Here is a 19,557-nt window from a genome sequence, read left to right on the forward strand (position 1 = left end):
TGAATTGATTGAAGCATAGGTATAGTAACTAAAATAAGTCCAAGTACATTTATGTACTATATGTTAAGTAAATTTAACAAATGTTAGCTACTTTGAGCTAGCATATTTGTTTTCTTATCCTTTTCTTACCTGAGCTTTTATAAATTCTTACACCTGATGTATATTATCAGTAAACTACTCTGAGATGTCCTATCCAAAGTCTTGAGTCTCTGTTACACTGAGCGATTCACCAGGTCTCTGATGACCTCTCACTAAATGAAAAGTTTTCATTGTATCAGTGTCTTTGAAATTGTTTTCAGCAATTTCAGCAATGAGATATTGGAAATTATCTTATCTTACCCAGAAATGGACATGAAACTTGGCATTTATTTGCTTGATAATTATTCTAGGTAAAATTAGAGGTTTTGTATTAATAGCATCTTACTGATTTAACTTTATTGCACTATATCTGTATTCTTTCTGTTTAATGACTTGAAATACCTCTTCTTAAGCATATTCTTAGAGATGATAGAATACAAATCTGGCTGTTATCATAGAAAGTACATACTGACTTCTGATTGATTGTATTCTTCCTCAGTGTTTGAATATTTCTTTACTGGCATGAATGCTGGATTGAATTATTACATGATTTAAAGCAAATTTCAAGCTATAGTGTTTGAGGCTAAATTGATTACACCCTTCATACTCAGTTTTCTCAGAATAATTATACATGTCATTAATTACTATTTTCATAATACAACATGACTGATTCTTGGGAATTTTGAAGACATTTTTTTTTCTTTTTAAAATTCATTTTTATTAGATAAGGGCACACTTCGTGTGTAAACAATATATGTTGGTATCATCGCTTCCTTCAACCCTGCCCCTTTTCTGAAGAGGCCCTCCTCACTGGGGCTGAGGTCAACCCCATGGGGATTGTGGATCATACACTGTGGGACAGCAGTCAGTTATTGGGGAGAGGCAATGGCTATGCATATAATGTCCCAACTTGTGGCTCTAACAATCTTTCCATCCCCTATTTTCACAAAATATCCTGAGCCATGTTGGGTGCATTTTAAGTGTTCTTCAGTGATGGGCTCAGGGGAGCATTTGAATCTTGCCTTTGGTAGGTGTTAAGTGTCTTCAGTGTCTATCTCCTTCACCCTTGTACAGATATCAGGTTCACCAAGAAACAACACTCTTGCTCATTTCCTCTTAATTTCAGCTAGAGCTGGGGTAAATTGAGCTGGGTCATCTCCTCAGGTCCCCCTCCCATCTTCAAAAAAGAAGCAAAATCTCCAACAGAGACTGAAGTCAGCACTGGTTAAGTGGGATACCATTATTAGTTTAGAGAGAATTTAAAGGGTGTAGAACTACTTATAGCCCAATATTAGTGGGAGCTTGGCATTGGAAAGAAAAATCATTATCGGTTATGATTCTGACTTATTTCCTAGTTCCAGATATGGTTTCCTTTCCACTGAGCAGATCAGGTAGCCAATACAAGAGCAGTTGGTTGCCCACCATATCGGTGTGCCACTGTCACACTTATTTGAGCATCACATCAGGTTGTTTGCTTCTGTGCAGCTTAGACTTTGAGTTGCTCAGACAGATGTTGGCCACTTTACCCCAGTTGCTCATATAGTGACTTTCAACATTAGATGGGCTAACTGTCTGGGGACTGGCTCTTTTCCATATTCCAACCAGGTCTCCCAATGGCCCATACCGACTGCATATGGTGTCTTCAGCAGTAGGGTCTTACAATTAACCTCCAGTGGGTAATCAAGTGCTCTGACAGAAGTCTGTCTTGTTTGTTTTGGGAGAGCTTGTAAGTCTCTCAGATCAACATCCCATTGTGGATGTTGACCACATCATGGTGCACTAAGGATGGGTGGAGGGTGGGGGGAGAAAAGGCAGAAATAAAAAGAGAAACAGGTGAAATGTAAGGTTAGGTTTCATCTCACCACTACAGGGCCCTTTGATTCAGGTGCTCCCCCTAAGGTCCTGTTGAAGGTTCAACTTTTATTCTAACTTCCAGGATATATGATTCTATGGTTCAATTTGGGGTCACTTTTGTGTCCTCTCCATCCTCCCCCACCCCCAAGCCATTAAAGTTTGCCATATGTTAAACCATCCCCACATCCCTGGAATAAATCCTACTTGGTGAAGGTGGATAATGCTTTTGGTATGTTGTTGAATTCAGTTTTCAAGGATTTTTAGTCAGGATTTTTCTATCTAAATTCATCAGGATTATAGACCTATAGTTTTCTTGTTGCTTCTCTGTCTGGTTTTGGCATTAGGGTGATTCTAGCTTTATAAAACAAGTTGAAGAGGATTCCCTGGTCCCTGACTATGTGAAATAGTTTGAGAAAATTGGCTTTATTTCTTCAAGAAAGGTTTATAGAATTCAGCTGAAAAGCCCTCTGGTACTGGACTTTTCTTCTGGGGGAGGATTTTGATTACCTTTTCAACATCCATGGATGTGATAGGTTTGTTTATGAGATTAATATGCTCTAGGTTTAGTTTTGGTAGGTGGTATGTGTCTAGGAATTCATACACTTCTTCTAGATTATTCATGTTTGTGAAATAGAGGTTTTGGAAGTATGCCTTGATGATTCTTCCAGTTTCATTGTCAGTTTGGCCTCTCCATTTTCATTTCAGATTTTGTTAACGTGAGACATTTTTTTTTGTTTGTTTGATCAAATCTGTTAGGGTTTTGTCATTGTCAATTTTATTTACTTTTTCAAAGAATCAGCTCTTTGTTTTATCAATTTTTTATTGTTTTCTTAGTTTCCAAGTCATTAATTTCTGCTCATATCTTAATATTTTCTTTATTCTTGGAGTTCTTTGGTTTGGATTCTTCTCGTTTTTCCAGGGACTTTAGGTTGAAAGTTATGTTATTAATTTGGGGTCTTTCTCTATCATTGTAATGACAGCATTTAGTTCTATGATTTTTTTTTTTTTCATAAGATTGCTTTCATTGTGTCCCATAAGTTTTGGTAGGTTGTGTTTTCATTATCACTCAATTCTAGGAATTTTACAAATTCTTTTTTGGCTTCTTCCATGACCCATTTATTGTTTAAATGTGTGGTTTTATTTAGTCTCCAGGAGGTGGTGGAGTCCTTGATGTGTCACTTAATGTTAATTACTAGAGTTAAAGCATTGTGATCTGACATGGTCCAGGAAGTTACCTCAATTTTCCTGACTTTATGGAGTCAGTCCTACTCTATGGCCTAATATATGGTCAATTTTGGAGAAGGTTCCATGGTCTGCTGAGAAGAATGTGTACACTGTAGAGCTGGGGTGGAAAGTTCTATAGATGCCCATTAGATCTAGTTGATATATGTTCCTTTTGAGCTCTATTATTTTCCTGTTGATTTTCTGCTTAGATGGTCTGAGTATTGATGATAGTGGATTATTGAAGTCTCTGACTACGATGGTGTTGATGTTTATTTCTGTTTTGTTGTCAGTAGGTTTTGTTTTATAAAATGTGGTGCACATGTGTTTGGCACATATAGATTTATTATTGTGATGTTCACATGTTGGATCTTTTCCTTGATGAGTAAGACATGACCTTCTTTTCTTTTTTGCTTACTTTTAGTTTGAACTCTATTTTATCAGATATTATTATAGCAATGCCTGCTTGTTTTTTATTTCTGTTTGCTTGGAATATCATTTTCCATACTTTTACCCTGGTGGAGATGTGGGCTTCATGAAAACAGAAGATTGAAGGGTTCATAATTTTTTATCTACCCTGATATAACGTGAGTCTTTTGATGGGTGAGTTAATATCATTAATATTTAAGGTTATTATTGCCTCTGCAGTGATGTTGGTACCCAGTGGCCAGGCAGGATACCAGAGCAAAACTCCTGATTACACAGCCCACAAAGGGACCAGGCCTCCCCCAGCAAGGCACAATGGGACCTCATAGTACCAGGGAACTGGGAAGAGCCAGGAAACAGTGATCTAGCCTACTCACACCTCATCATACCTGCCTGCACATGCTCCCAGACAAGGTACCTGGACCTGGGAGCTGGGAGGAGTCAGAAATAGTGATTTGGCCTTCTCACTCAGTGCAGCCTAGAGATCCCTGACCAGGGAACTGGGAGAGGCCAGGAAACAGATGTTTGCCCTACTCATTCTTCTGTGCCCACCTCCTATCCTATTGCTCAGAGAACTGGGACTAGGGAGCTTGAAGGAGCCTGGAAATAGGGGTCTGACCTACTCATTCTACACTGCCATGCCTGCTCACACACTTTCCGGCCCAGGGAACTCAGAACAGGGAAACTTGAAGACATATTTTTTTAACTCCTAGTTTCAGGGCTTGTTACTGTGTGGTGCAGGGTGTTCTGTACAAACATCATTTTATATTTTCTGCCATTAAAATCATGAAAACATTGTTTGATCATGATATTTGAGCATTTTTCTTAGGTGTCTATAATCTGCATTTCTTGATTAGTGGTTGAATTGTGCTGATTATCTTCTAAGAGTTATGGTTTTTGATACAGGTTACTCAGATAGATTAAGACCTGTATTGATATCTGAGAATAATCCCAAGAGACATCAAAAACCTCTAATGATGCCACAGCTTGCAAAACTTACTTAGTGGCAAGTATAGAAAATACATTTATATATTGATAATAAATGGGACCAAGTGTTAATAAGAGGAAAATATGTATAAAGTGGTATTTTTGCTACTGTCCTTTTTCTAATCTTTCCCATATTATTACAATGATTTTAAGTAATTTTCACTTATAACAAAAACAAAATTATGATGACACTGATTATTTACATTATTATGTAATTGGTATGTAGCATATTAAGTACTTAATATTATATTAGTTGGTTATTATAATAGCCTTCTTCGTGCTTCTTTTTACTTTATTTCTACAGATGAAGGCTAAAGTCTTAGGGAGACAAGGAGAGGAGAGGAAAATGACTGGCAAATTCTAAAAATTAAATACAACAGAATTTCTTTATATATTACTATTTATAAATATATTTCTGAAATGATATAACACAAATGCTTTAAACAATTCGTTTTAGGCATGCACACACACACACACACACACACACACACACACACTTACCCTGTTATTGAATCCTTTTTAAATTATGTAAAATCTGCAGTTCAGAATATAATGACCTGAAAGATCAAAGGCTACACTACCCCTAGCCTTTTTTATTGTCTTTTCTTCCACTGGGTTGTGTATTTCACTGGTTCTGTGAGTAAGTCAAGGATATTTCACTTCACTTGTATTTCTATAAGTACTTGTGAGCCAGCAGTCATAAAGACATGGATGAAAAGGAAACTGTTAATAGACTTCCAGTCATTTTTGTTGAGTTCAATACTATCCTCACACAGCCATTTCCAAATAATATAATTAAAAAGTATCAAGGTCTTTCTGCTTTCTATCTGCATGTCTTTGGTAGAAATCTATGTTTGTGTAAAAATAAAACACTTTTTAGGAGAAAGGAAAGCTGTTAAATCAATCCTTTTTGCGTGATACAAATAAATATTTTAAGATTATATAACCCCAAAAATTATACTCTCATAAGAATGCCATCCGTTAAGCAAGCTGTAAATCTAAAACCCCTGATAATTCTCAGTGCTTCTTATAATTGCACACATTGCAAAATTACCATGAATCATAATTTGGAAAAGGTGAACTCTATGTCTGAAGATTGTTGTATTCATCACATTCTACACAAATATTTTCTTGCTTCTGTAATTATTTCAAATTCATGTTTGTTACATTTATTCTTTTATGTATTAATGATAAAAGAATCAACTGATCATGCACTTATAACAACAGAGTCTTTTCTTCCTTTTATCTTTCTTTTTTTTTTTTCATTCTTCTGTTAGCACACAGACCTTTAGGTATCTTCATGGCATTTTCAAAAACTATTTTAGTTGATTCTCCATCTATGTTCACTTCCCTCATCCCCTTACTCCCTTTTGTATCATCACTCCTGCTTTCTGATTAGACATCACATGTGTTCTCTGGCCCTTTTTCAATCCCCATCCTTGTCTGAGAATCAGAATTAGAGGGACAAGGGTTTTGAGAAAGAGATGCTCAAGAAGGTAGATTCCAAGGCATGATAGCCTATTAACACTTCCAGGTGCAGATGGAGATTTGGTTTTCATTTCTGCTTTGCTTTGCAAATGTCTAGTCAAGCTAGGTAACTACTGTTTCTCCACTGAGTTATGTCATTGAGGAATTTGAATTTTCAACACTTATTTAGTTTACATTAGTTTCATATTTCCTTGGTGTTTCTTTTAATATCTTATGCTTTCATTTTCCATTTTTCTGTGGCTTTTCCACTTCATGTATGAGTGACTGACTACTTAAGTATCAATAAGTCTTTTACTTTTTTTCATTATAAAAACCTACCAATGTTTAATTGTGGCTATAAAATGTTTTAATACTTTTTATTTCTTAATGTCCACTTATTCTGAAGTTTCTTTTTTCTTCTTACTTTGCAGGTATTAAGAACTTTAGCAGATAAAGAGAATAGCATCCATACTGATAAGTCCATTTTTCAACTTAGTAGATGCATTATAAATTCAAATAAACAGAAGTCTAGAGGTCCTGGTAAACAAGGTTGTTCTTTGTGTCAGATATATGCAAAGATAAATCACTGAGGATTCCCTAATAATTCCCATTGACAATTTCATGAATTCTCCTTTATAAATCACTTCTTCTTTCATACACATGTCATATAAAGAAACAGCTAAAAACTCTTTCTTTGCCTCTACAGTCCTAGTTCCATACCACCCAACATACACACATGGATGGCCCCACATCAAGTTCTTTTAGATTTGAGTCTCAGTGCTCATTGGCTTGCAGTTTCTCTCCCACCTAATTTTTCAAACACATGGCTTTTCTAATGTGCTCACAGACATTTCATACTTCACAGCCTTATAGGGAAGTCTAGCTTAGGATATTGCTGGTAAATATTTGCTACCCACCTGAAGGGAAGAACATATTTTTTGCCTTGTCAAACACAGTCTTGGTTATATATTTTCTTTACTCCATAAAATATTTGCAAATGTGATGTGTCATTTCTGGGCAGAGTTTTAAATGCCATCAAGAAGAGTGCTTGAGGATGCCCACTAATTGTTTATCCACAATTAATAACAGTTACTTTGTTTTTAAATATTTATTTAAAGAGAGAGTGAGAGAAATGGGAGAGAAAGGGAAGGAGAGAGAGAATGGGTACACCAGGGCCTCCACCAACTGTAAATGAACTCCAGATGCATGAGCCACCTTGCGGGTATTGGGGAAATCGAACCTGTGTCCTTAGGGTTTGCAGGCAAATGCCTCAACCACAAAACCATCTCTCCAGCCTAACACTTACTTTTGACAACATTTTTATAATTTTGGGCAATGTTTTCTTACCAGACACAGCATGAATGAGAAATGAACCTTGTCAATTACTAGTTACCAAGAGGGGACAGTGTTATATAGAGTAACCACTCACCAATTGATCAATATACTCAATAATCTCTGCTTAGAGCTGATGCTAGCATCAATATTTCCAAGATAATGAGAAATCAAATTGTTATTTTTAAAGTGCAGACAAAATAGGAAATAAGTAAGAAAATGTGATGGAGAATAGTAGAAAATATCAGAGAAGTAGCACTTACATAAATTAAGTTTCCTAGTAGACCATAGGACATTGAGCAATACCTTGTCTAAAGTAAGATAGAAATATCATAACAAAACACATAATAATAATTAGCATTTTAGGAATTTGACAAATGAAAGATTCAGTCTTATATCATAACATTGACTATGTTCAGCAACTATAGTTTATATGTGTTTGGTACATATGTGTGTGTATGTTTGTGTATATGTGGATGCACATATATATGTAAGAAAGCAAGTATGTGTTTGATCATGCATGTAAGGGCTAAGGAAATGTCTTCTTCAATTGATGTATACCTTATTTTCTATGGTAGTGAATGTCACTAAACCTAGAGCTCAAGGACTCAGCCATAGTTTTAGCTAGTCAGCAAACACCAGGGCCCTCCAAGCTCTATATCCAGAGAACTATGATTATAAACATGTGATACTACACCTGGCTTTTACATGTGTGTTCAGCATCCATACTCAGGTCATTCTGCTTGCCTAACACATGGGTTTAAACCAATAATTCTATATTACAAAGGGCAAAATTTAGTTTTATAATATGTTTCAAAATTCATTTCCATCTATTAATTGTTTACTATATAAATTTTCATTTTTTATTAGTTTTTCTGAAGGTATTTTGTTTGGACTAAATTTTAAAACTTTGTTTTGGCAATAACACTTCAAACATAAAGTATTTTTCTTTATCTTCTACTTTATTATACCTCAAATTTTCCATCTACAGTGAAATTTCATCAATACTTGTTTGTAACAAGTAGAGATTAGTGAACAGTTCTCCAGAATAAGTCATTAAAGCAACTGGAAACCTTTTTGATTAAAAATTAAAGAGAATTCAAGTAGATGAGCAATATATGAATGGACAATACTGTGTTGCTTCCATTGTTCTTTACCACCATTCCTAATTTGCATAAAATGTCTCATGAGAGCCGGGTATGGTGGCTCATGCCTTTAATCCCAGCACTGGGGAGGCCGAGGTAGGAAGATCACCATGAGTTTGAGGCCACCCTGTGACTATATAGTGAATTCCAGGTCAACCTGGGCTAGAGTGAGACACTCCCACGGGAAAAAAAAAAAAAAAAAAAGTCCCATAAATTCCTATGATCACGATTGAATTTTTGCCCAACTCCCAGTAATACTTTCCCTCAGATCACTACTAAACTTTAGAAAGGAGAAAACTAACAAAGTTAAATAACTCAAGAAATATATATTTGGGGCCATGTATGCTATTGTACTACTGTAATCCCAGACCTTGGGTGACAGAGGACAGAGGATCAAAAGATACATTATAACATTGGCTAGAGGGTGATTTAGTTATCAGATATTAACTTTTATTTTATGAAACTAATTCTGCTAAATGCTCATTGTTTTGTTTATAACTTTGTTCTTAGAGAATCAAAGACTTCCCATATCCTGACAACCTGTGTGCTTTCTCAATTATTTTTTTCTGGTTTTTTAAGGTAGGATTTCACTCTAGGCCAGCCTGATATGGAATTCAGTTTGTAGTCTCAGGGTGGACTGAAACTCACAGCTGTTTTCTCAGTTTTTCTGGAGCTCCAATATTAATTCTTGGGTCAAATTGATTTAACCTCAAGTTGTAATGATACCAAATGTTATTTATTAACAATATCATGTAAACATAAACTGTCAGGTATCTGGTCTAAGCTTCCTCCACTTTAATAATTATAGATAACAAAACAATGAGACATTAAATTGCTTTATGTTTTTCAAAGTAACCCTAAAAGGGATACATCAGATTACTGTTGATTTCTACATCATGGTTAAGTTCAGGTCTAGTCCAGTTTAAATTGCGTTTATTATAGTGAGATATGATCCTTCTATTCCCAGTCTCTGTAAGACTTTTATCAAGAGGGGATGTTGGATTTTGTCGAATGCTTTCTCTGCATCTAATGAGATGATCATGTGATTTTTGTCCTTCAACCCATTTATATAACGTATTACATTTATAGATTTGCGTATATTGAACCATCCCTGCATCTCTGGGATAAAGCCTACTTGGTCAGGGTAAATGATCTTTTTGATATATTCTTGTATTCAGTTTGCCAATATTTTGTTGAGAATTTTTGCATCTATGTCATGAGGGAGATCGGTCTGCAATTTTCTTTTTTTGTTCTATCTTTGCTTGGTTTTGGTATGAAGGTAATGCTGGCTTCATTAAAGGAATTTGGTAGAATTCCTCCTTTTTCTATTTCCTAGAAAAGCTAAAGAAGCAATGGTGTTAGCTGTTCCTTGAAGCTCTGGTAAAATTCAACAGTGAATCCATTTGGGCCTGAGCTTTTTTTTAGTTGGGAGATTATTGATAACAGTTCAGATCCCCATGCTTGTTATAGATCTACTCAATAGATTAATCTCATCTTGATTTAATTTAGGTACGTCATATAAATGAAGGAAATCATCCATTTCATTCAGATTTTCATACTTTGTGGAGTATATGCATTTATAGTATTTCCCACTGATTTTTTTTTAATTTCTCTGAAATCTGTTGTGATGTAACCTTTTTAATCTCTAATTTTATTAATTTGTGTCTCTCCTCTCTTTTGGTCAGAATTGCTAAGGGTTTGCCAATCTTGTTTATCCTTTCAAAGAACAAACTCTTTGTTTCAATTTTTTTTTTGGATTTTTTTTTGTTTCTATTTCATTAATTTCTGCCCTAATCTTTATTATTTCTTGCCATCTACTGATATTTGGTTTACATTGTTCTTTTTCCAAGGATTTAAGCTGAAGCATTAGGTTGTTTACTTGTGACCTTTATAATTTCTTAATATAGGCACTTAAAGCTATAAATTTACCTCTTAGGACTGCCCTCATTGTGTCCCAGAGATTTTGGTATGTTGTGTTCTCATTATCATTTGACTCTATAAATTTTTTGATTTCCTTCTTGATTTCTTCATTGCCCCATTCATCATTTAGTAGTGTATTGTTTCCATGATTTTGTGTATGCTCTATAGCCTTTCTTGCTATTGATTTATAGTTTAATTCCATTGTGTTTAGATAGAATGCAAGGAATTATTTCAATTGTCTTGAATTTGTTAAGATTTGCTTTGTATCTTAATATATGGTCTATTTTAAAGAATGTTCCATGTGCTGCTGCAACGAATGTATATTCTGCAGCATTTGGATGAAATGTCCTGTATATATCTGTGAGGTCCATTGCTTCTATGACCTCATTTAGTCCAGATGCCTCTCTTTTAATTTTTCCCAGGATGACCTGTCAATTGATGAGAGTGGGGTGTTAAAGTCACCCACCACCACTGTGTTTGGTGTTATCTGCGACCTTAGTTCTAATAGGGTTTGTTTGATGAATTTGGGAGCCCCCCTGTTAGGTGCATATATGTTTAGGATTGTAGTGTCCTCCTGTTGGAGTGTGCCCTTAATCAATATAAAGTGACCTTCCTTATCTTTCTTGACTAACGTTGGACTAAAGTCTACCTTGTCAGATATTAGGATAGCAACACCTGCTTGTTTTCTAGGCCCATTTGCTTGAAACACCGTTTTCCAACCCTTCACCCTAAGATAATGTCTATCCTTTGTAGAAAGGTGAGTTTCTTGGAAACAACAAATTGAAGGATCCTGCTTTTTAATCCAGTCTGCAAACCTATGTCTTTTGTGTAGGGAGCCAATGCAGACGCCATTACAAGATGATGCTGGCTTCCCGCCAGTCTTGAGGTAAATACTTCCTCATTTAGGCAGCAACCTCCCTTGAGGTTGTGCATGCGCTTGATGCACCTTGTCCTGAGCCTATCCCGTGGCTCCTGTGGGTGGGTGAGCCTATGGCAGCCAATCAGCAGGCGTCCCATAGTATTCTGCCCTATAAAAGCAGCTACACTCCTGCGCCCCTCGCCCCTCGCCATCAACTTTCCTGTTAACCAAGAGGCTCTCCAATAAAGTGTGATCGAGAAGGATCTTCGTCTGGTGGTCGTTCTTTCCCTGCAGGACAGGGGCTCGCCCCATTTTGGTTGAGGCATTGAGGCAGTTGATATTAAGAGATATTATTCAAAGGTGTGTATTTATGTTTGCCATTTTTTTGTGTGTGTGGTTCTGTTCCTACCTTTGCTTTCTTGTGTTAACTAGTATTTGAGTATTTCTTGTTTCTCTCCAGGTTCCTTATATGTGTGCTTTTCCTTTTCTTCAGCATGGAGGATCCTATCAAGTATTTTCTGTAGGGGTGGTTTTGTCTTCAAATGCTCCTTTAACCTGCTTTTGTCATGAAATGTCCTTATTTCTTCAGCTATTTGAATGGATAGCTTTGTAAGATAAAGTAACCTTGGTTGACAGTTGTTATCTTTCAGAACTTGGAATACATCACTCCAAGCCCTTCTGGCTTTTAAAGATTGTGTTGAATAATCTGCTATAATCCCGATGGGCTTGCCTTTGTAGGTAACTTCATTTTTCTCTCTAACTGCTTTCAATATTTTTTCTTTGGTGTGTGTGTTTGGAAGTTTGATTATAATATGCTGAGGAGAGGTTCTTTCCAGGTTTTGTCTGGCTGGGGTTCTAAAGGCTTCCTGTATCTGTATTGGCACCTCTTTCCCAATTTGGGGAAGTTTTCTTCTATGAGTTTATTGAAGACACCTACTATGCCTTTAGAATGGAATTTTTCTTCTACTATGCCCTGAATTCTTATATTTGATTTTTTCGTAGTGACCTAAATATCTTGAAATTCCCTCTCATACTTTTCTATAAGTTTGTTTTTCTCTTTGTTGGTCTGTATTAGATCTGCCACCTGGTATTCTAGCTTAGATATTCTTCCATTCTACTGGTGAGATTTTCTGCAGGTTTTTTTTTTTTTTTTTTTTTTTTTTTCATTAACTGTGTACTTCATTGCTAGTTATTCTTACTGTTTTTTCTTTGTTATTTCTAGTTCCTTATTTATGTCTTGTATTGCCTTCTTTATTTCATTAAATTGGTGTCCTGTGTCTTCTTTGATTCCTTTGATTTCCTCTTTGATTTCTTCTTTGATTCTTTTGATTTGTTCTTTGACCTCTTTGAACATATTTATAATCATTTTTTTGAACTCTTTCTCAGGCATTTCCTCTAACTCCTTCTCACTGGAGGTCATTTCTAATGCATTAATACTTTTAGGTGGATTTATATCATCTTGCTTTTTAGTGTTTCTTGTGTTATAATGTATATATTTTTGCATCTTGAATTAAGTTAAAGCTTGGATTTTCTAGCTAGCTGGGTATTCTTAGCTCTTTCAATTGATTTGATGTTATATATCTTCAGAGTAGGAGCTTAAGTTTTTGGTGTGGCTCTTAAGTCTCTCAGAGTATCTACAAAGGTGTTCCTAAGGGTTGAGTTTGCCCGCTATGGGAGTATTCAAGTACGCTGAGTGGAATAAAATATAGGTAGATTCTAAAATTTAACTAAACACTGAACATATTCAATCAAAACAGCACAGAGTATTTATGTAACAGTAGGTATTATAACCACCAGATCCTCTATCAACAAAGAGGTTAAGATTTCTGGTCTGTTGAGGGATCCAAGTCAGCTTGTGAGCAAGTGAGACCCTTCCCTGGTGCTATGCCAATAACCTTTTTGGATGATTTGGGTCTCAGTCAAGTTTCTGGCTGGGTCGTTGGGCCACTGTTCTGATTTCTGGAGCTGTGCACTGGCTTTTCCTGTGTGGCAAACCAAGCCTTGCAACTGTGACCCTGCAGATTGGCACCCCCAGTGCTGGAACCACTCCTGTTGCTGCTGCTGTAGCTGCCAGTGCTGGATCCTTCACTGCTGCCCCTGGAGCTGCCGCTGCTGGAACCACCGCTTCTGCCTCTGAAGGTGCCACTGCTGGATCCGCTGCTTCTACCGCTGATGCTGCTGGATCTGCCACTGCTTCCTCTGAAGCTGCCGATGCTGTATCTGCTGCTGCTGCTGCTGGGGCCGCTCTTGCCGGTGCCAGTGCCACTGATGTTGCTGGTGGACTCTGCTCCTGCTTGGGTCATGCTGTCAGCTCAAGTTGGTGTGGCTGGGTCCAGGGACCACTGCTCTGTTCACTGGAGCTGGGCCCGGGCAGTGGGGGTGGGGAGGAAGCTGATGCTGCTCTAGTTCTCTCACTGTTCCACGTGTTTTTCTACCTTGTGATTTTCTCCTCCATTGTTCACTGCCACTCTCCCTTCACGTTTCTAGAGTTTGCAGAGAGCTTTGTGCGAGTGGAAGCCCCCCTCACCTGGTTTTTTCTCGCAGCTCAGGCTGAGCCTGGTGGCTTTCTGGTGCGCTGCCGCCACTGCAGATGGCAGGCCTGCCAGGGCCTCTTTTGCCAGCCTGTGCAGGCTTTGGATGCTCTGGATCTCTTCTACTTCTCCATTCCTGTTTCAGTTTCCTAAACACCTTGCTTTTTAGTAAAAGTGTGTATTTTGCTGTTTTTTTTTTTTGGTCTTTGTGCCCCCTAGGCTGCTTTGGTGTGGTACCTACGCCACCATCTTAACCAGAAGATCAAGTCCAGTTTAAATAAAAAGCTTAAACCCACTAAAATATACATAACTACACAGTTTTAAAGGTGATGCTAAATATTACGAAATGGCTTCTAGGTTTTCAACTTTAATTTTTTTTGTTTATTTTTATTTATTTATTTGAGATCAACAGAGAGAGAACAAAGGGAGAGAGAGAGATAGAGAGAATGGCTGCACCAGGGCCTCCAGCCACTGCAAACGAACTCCAGAAGCTTGCGCCCCCTTGTGCATCTGGCTTATGTGGATCCTGGGGAATCAAACCTCAAACCGGTTCCTTAGGCTTCACAGGCAAGCGCTTAACTGCTAAGCCATGTCTCCAGCCCTAGGTTTTCAACTTTAAACCAAAAAGTACTTGTAAATGTTTGCTACAGCAGTTTTCAGATGTTCATAAGTGCAAACAAAATGCCAAAATTCAACTCTGCTTTTTAGATTGTTTTCTAGACTTAATTTAAACTAAAAAAATTTATATGGGTTTTAAATGCATAGCTAATAACTGAAAATTTTGACAAATTGTTTGATTTGTGTTTGCTTATAGAAAACAAGACCATTAAAGTGTTACCTATGACTACAATTGACAGATGTTCTAGATACAATTTAAGTACAATAGAGTTATAAATGAGTGTTTAAAAATAAGATTGATATAAACAAGTTATAAAAGTTAAATTAATCAAATAAATAATTAATCAAATAATAATGGCAAAAGCCATTATTATTTGTCCCATACTCAAGTTCAGGTCCTACAATATGTAAATGACATCCTTTTCTGTGCCCACATAAGGGAGGGTCCACAAGGGACTGATAATTATCATGAGTCACTTTTCTTTGTGTTAGTAATCCTTTTGGGAATCCACTCTGCCCTACATGGGTTGGAGGCATCTCTGGTTTTCTTTTGTGTGTGTGTGTGTGTGTGTGTGTGTTTTCAGTTATGGCCTTGCTCTTACCCAGGCTGACCTAGAATTCACTATGTAGTCTCTTGTTGGCCTGGAACTCAAAGTGATCCTCCTACATCTGCCCCTGAGGTGCTGGGATTAAAGGTATGTGCCACCACACCCAACTCACTCTGGTTTTCTTTATCCTAGGCAACACATCCTCTATGAATAAGAATAAGGAGCCCTGGTCCCTTGATAGGATGATGCCATTCTTCAATTAGATCAGTTTTACAATAAAAGAGGAAAAAAAATAGACTGATTTCTTCTATGTCCAACTCTTTTGTTGTTTCTAAGACTATCGAAAACTGACACAAAGCCATAGGTAGGACCTTCAGGCTTCTTGATTTTTTTCTCATAGAGACTATCAAGCTTTAATTTCCAAGGCTTAACTGTGCCAAGATAAACCATTTGAGATTTGTTTTGTCAGAGAAACTGAGTAATTGAATGGTGAAGACATGAGGCCTGTTATCTCCTGCTCATTCCCTGGAACCCTCAAGCAACACAGGACATTCTTATGAATCAAAAGGATCTGGAAGTTGTGATACAACTACTAAATCAATCATAGGAAACAACCTAAGTGTGCACCCATGATGTGTTAGGTCTGCTATTCTCCAAGGAAATTTACTTGCTAACTGATCATTGTCTGTGAGATAAATGGAGGTGCCTTCCAAATAAAGTTCCTTTAAGATTACCTTGTCTCATAATGCTTATATATAGCATAACATATATAAGCATAATGCTTATATATAGCTGATATAGCAAAACTGGTGTCTCTCACTAGGACAAAAGTCAGAGAGTTAAACATTATACTTTTGTAAATAATTTTTTCATGTCAGTTAACATATTTTTCCTACACTTGTACATGCTCAGTAATATAGATGTTTCCTCAGTTTTAGATATGGCTTACAATGTCACCAGACAAATAAATTTAGATATTACAAAATAATGGTAATAGTTCTTTAAAACTATTATTTTACTAGATCCATTTTGCGAAAGACAAAAGGTACAGATATGCTCTATATTCCTACTTTTTTTTTTCTTCTGGGTACTCAACAACCAGTCATAGCAGCCAAAACCAATGAGGATTTTGAGGATAAAAGGGCAGTCAATATTTTGGCCCCAGCCTGTCCATGTCAAAGAAGCCAGGGAGACAGGGGGACAAATCTAGAGAGTCCTACAGCTCTGGTACATCATCTATCTTCTTGATCAGGAAAAACATGGAGACACAGAGATTGGATTCCAGTCAATGTGCCATCTGCAAAAGAAGAGTCAGAAAAGGGAGAAGACCTTCAATGCTTCCAAGGGAAGTCACATGGTCAGCATGTCTTTTACTTATCCAAGTGTGGTGGTTTGATTCAGGTGTCCCCCATAAACTTAGGTGTTCTGAATGCTAGGTTCCCAGCTGATGGATATTTGGGAATTAATGCCTCCTGGAGGGAGTGTATTGTTGGGGGTGGGCTTATGGGCTTTATAGCCAGTTTCCCCATCCCAGTGTTTGGCACACCCTCCTGTTGCTGTGATCCACCTTATGTTGGCCAGGGGGTGATGTCCACCCTCTGCTCATGCCATCGTTTTCCCCTGCCATCATGGAGCTTCCCCTTGAGCCCGTAAGCCAAAATAAATCTCTTTTTCCCAGAAGCTGCTCTTGGTTGGGTGATTTCTAACAGCAATGCAAACCGGACTGCAACAGTAAAGTGGTACCGAGGAGTGGGGTTGCTGCTAGACACCTGACTATGTGGCTTCAGCCTTTTGTAGCTGATTTTCAAGAGGAAAGTGGAAGGAGTTGAAACCTTGGCCTAAGAGATGCTTTGCAGTGCTGTAAGTACAGCTTGATGGTCTATTCTGGTCAGAGCTGAAAGACCTGAAGGCAGTAAGAACTATGGACTGTGAGGTTTGGCTTATGAGGGTGAGAAAGAGCTTTGCTTGGACTGGGCTAGCAGTTTGTGTGAGAAGCTTGCTCATTATGCCCATGTCCTGAGAAGTTGTGCAGGGTTGCTTAGCGTAGAAATGAACTGGTGTGTGCAGAGGGATATGGCACAGAAAGAAAAATCTTTGGGTGAACTGTTGCCCGTTCAGCTGCAACTGAGAGATTACAACCTATGAGACTGGGCCAGCTGACCTGCGCTGGGGCAACAAGAATAATGTCAACTCTTTTGAAGGGGCCTGAGTGCTCAAGGAGTGTCCTGTTCTTCAAAGTCTGCTTTATTCCCCCCTGGATTAACAAATTGGCACCCTACCTGGTATCATAGAGTATAAGAAATGCTGGAAAGAGGGTCATTGAGTTTGCAACACGGTCTTGTGTTTTGGAAATGGCCATGGGCAGTGTGAAGCAGGTTTGCTGGTTGCCTGCATAGAGACCCCATGGAGCCATGAGGATGAACCGTGGCTTGCAGTGGAGACCCAGTGGCAATGCCGGGACCATGAGATGGCTGCCGAGGAGCTGCAGGTCCTGATGGAGTTTTCCAGGACTGTGAGTAGCCTAGCTGGAGGGGCGGAATTGGAATACCAGAGACTTGTTGCTGGTTAGAATTATCGGACTTGAAGATTTGTCACTGGTTTGAGTTGCTGGACTTGAAGCTACAGAGTTTGATATTTGCCCTGGTTGTTTAAATCTTGTGTTGGTTGAATGTTTCTTTGCTATGCCCAATGCCATCTTTTGCAGTGTGAATATTTATTCTGTGTCATTATGTGTTTTTTGAGGTTATTTTTTGGTATTATGGCTCCATTAAAAGATCTTGGACTATGGGGATGTATGAACATCTTTGGGATTGATAAAAACTATGGGGACTTTTAAAGTCAGACTGAATGTATTGTATTTTACATCATGTATGGTTATCAGTTTATGGGGGCCAGGGGCGGAATGTGGTGGTTTGATTCAGGTGTCCCCCATAAACTTAGGTGTTCTGAATGCTAGGTTCCCAGCTGATGGATATTTGGGAATTAATGCCTCCTGGAGGGAGTGTATTGTTGGGGGTGGGCTTATGGGCTTTATAGCCAGTTTCCCCATCCCAGTGTTTGGCACACCCTCCTGTTGCTGTGATCCACCTTATGTTGGCCAGGGGGTGATGTCCACCCTCTGCTCATGCCATCGTTTTCCCCTGCCATCGTGGAGCTTCCCCTTGAGCCCGTAAGCCAAAATAAATCTCTTTTTCCCAGAAGCTGCTCTTGGTTGGGTGATTTCTAACAGCAATGCAAACCAGACTGCAACACCAAGTCTCTCCTGAAGACACATAACTGATCTTCAAAAAGAAAACAGGTAAAATTGATTCTAGCTAATTGGTCTTATGCACTTAGAAGAAATATATATCCAGGAGGTGAAGTATGTCTTAAAAGACTTAGACAACACATTCCAGGATGTAACTTTAGATAGATTTGTTCACAACTCAGTGGCTTCTGTGCCATTACTGAAGGGGAAGGAAGACTAAAGTAGCTTTTTACAGGTAGTTAAGGACAGAAGTGCAAAGAGAGAACAAGGAGGTCCAATTGTGTTCATACTGGGTAATTGAACCTGGGTCCTTGGGCCTTACAGGCAAGCACCTTAAGCACTAAGCCATCTCTTCATCCCCTTATCTCCTTTATTTTACAGTGAGCCCACACTCTAATAGTCCTGTGACATTCTAGTTCTATCTACCAAGGCTCCTACATTGCATCCAAGCCTGAGAATCTACAAGAATGAGATTCATGAAGAGCCCTAATTTTCTCAGTGCCCACTACATCTTTATTCCTCTTGTTTTGTTCTTTCTCCCCATTTTCTTCCATGATTGCCTTCCTGCACTCTACTAATACACTTTCAGGTTTCCTTAGATAGAGACACTGGAGAAGGTTCCCAACTGCCACATCCAACAACCCCATTTAGCTCAAAGAAACCAAATCAGTAATTGTCCCAAATCTATAATGGCAGTTATGGTTGATTCTTCACAGTGGGGAGAGTGCATGGATAGATATTGGCTAGGCATCTTAGTGGTGACAGGAACCCAAAGTGAATAGCTCTATCTTTGCCAAATGTAGGAATTATTCTTGGGTCTGTAGGGGATTCTATGCTACAGATCAGAAATGTCAAAAGGGTCTGGTCTTTCCTTATCCTTACCCTCTTAGTGTTCCCTTCTTTGAGAATTAAGATTCCTGGGTAGATTTCCTTTTTTCAGAGACTTTGACTCTAAGAACCTGATGTCATGACTTAACTGGCTAAACCAGCTGCCCATTCATGGAGCTCACAAAAACTCCAACCTGACTCTTGATGTGGTCTTCTCAAACCCCTCTTTTCTACAAAGAGTTCTGCATTGCTTGCCCCTCTTAAATTCAGGGATTCCCGAGCTCTGTCTTCCTCCTTGGGTAACAGATGTGTCTTCCTTTCTTCCCATAATCCTTCCTTCTCTTAAAGATCTCTCTCCTTAAAAGCTTAAGCTATAATAAAATCTTGCTGGACCTTATCTTCTGGTGTGTGGGTTGCATACTTTGAATTCATAAGACAAGAATCCAGCACATCCCAAAATTATTGGAGCATTGATATATATTGGTACATTGGAAAA

This window comes from Jaculus jaculus, chromosome 3 (assembly GCF_020740685.1).
Source record: "Jaculus jaculus isolate mJacJac1 chromosome 3, mJacJac1.mat.Y.cur, whole genome shotgun sequence".
NCBI lineage: Eukaryota > Metazoa > Chordata > Mammalia > Rodentia > Dipodidae > Jaculus > Jaculus jaculus.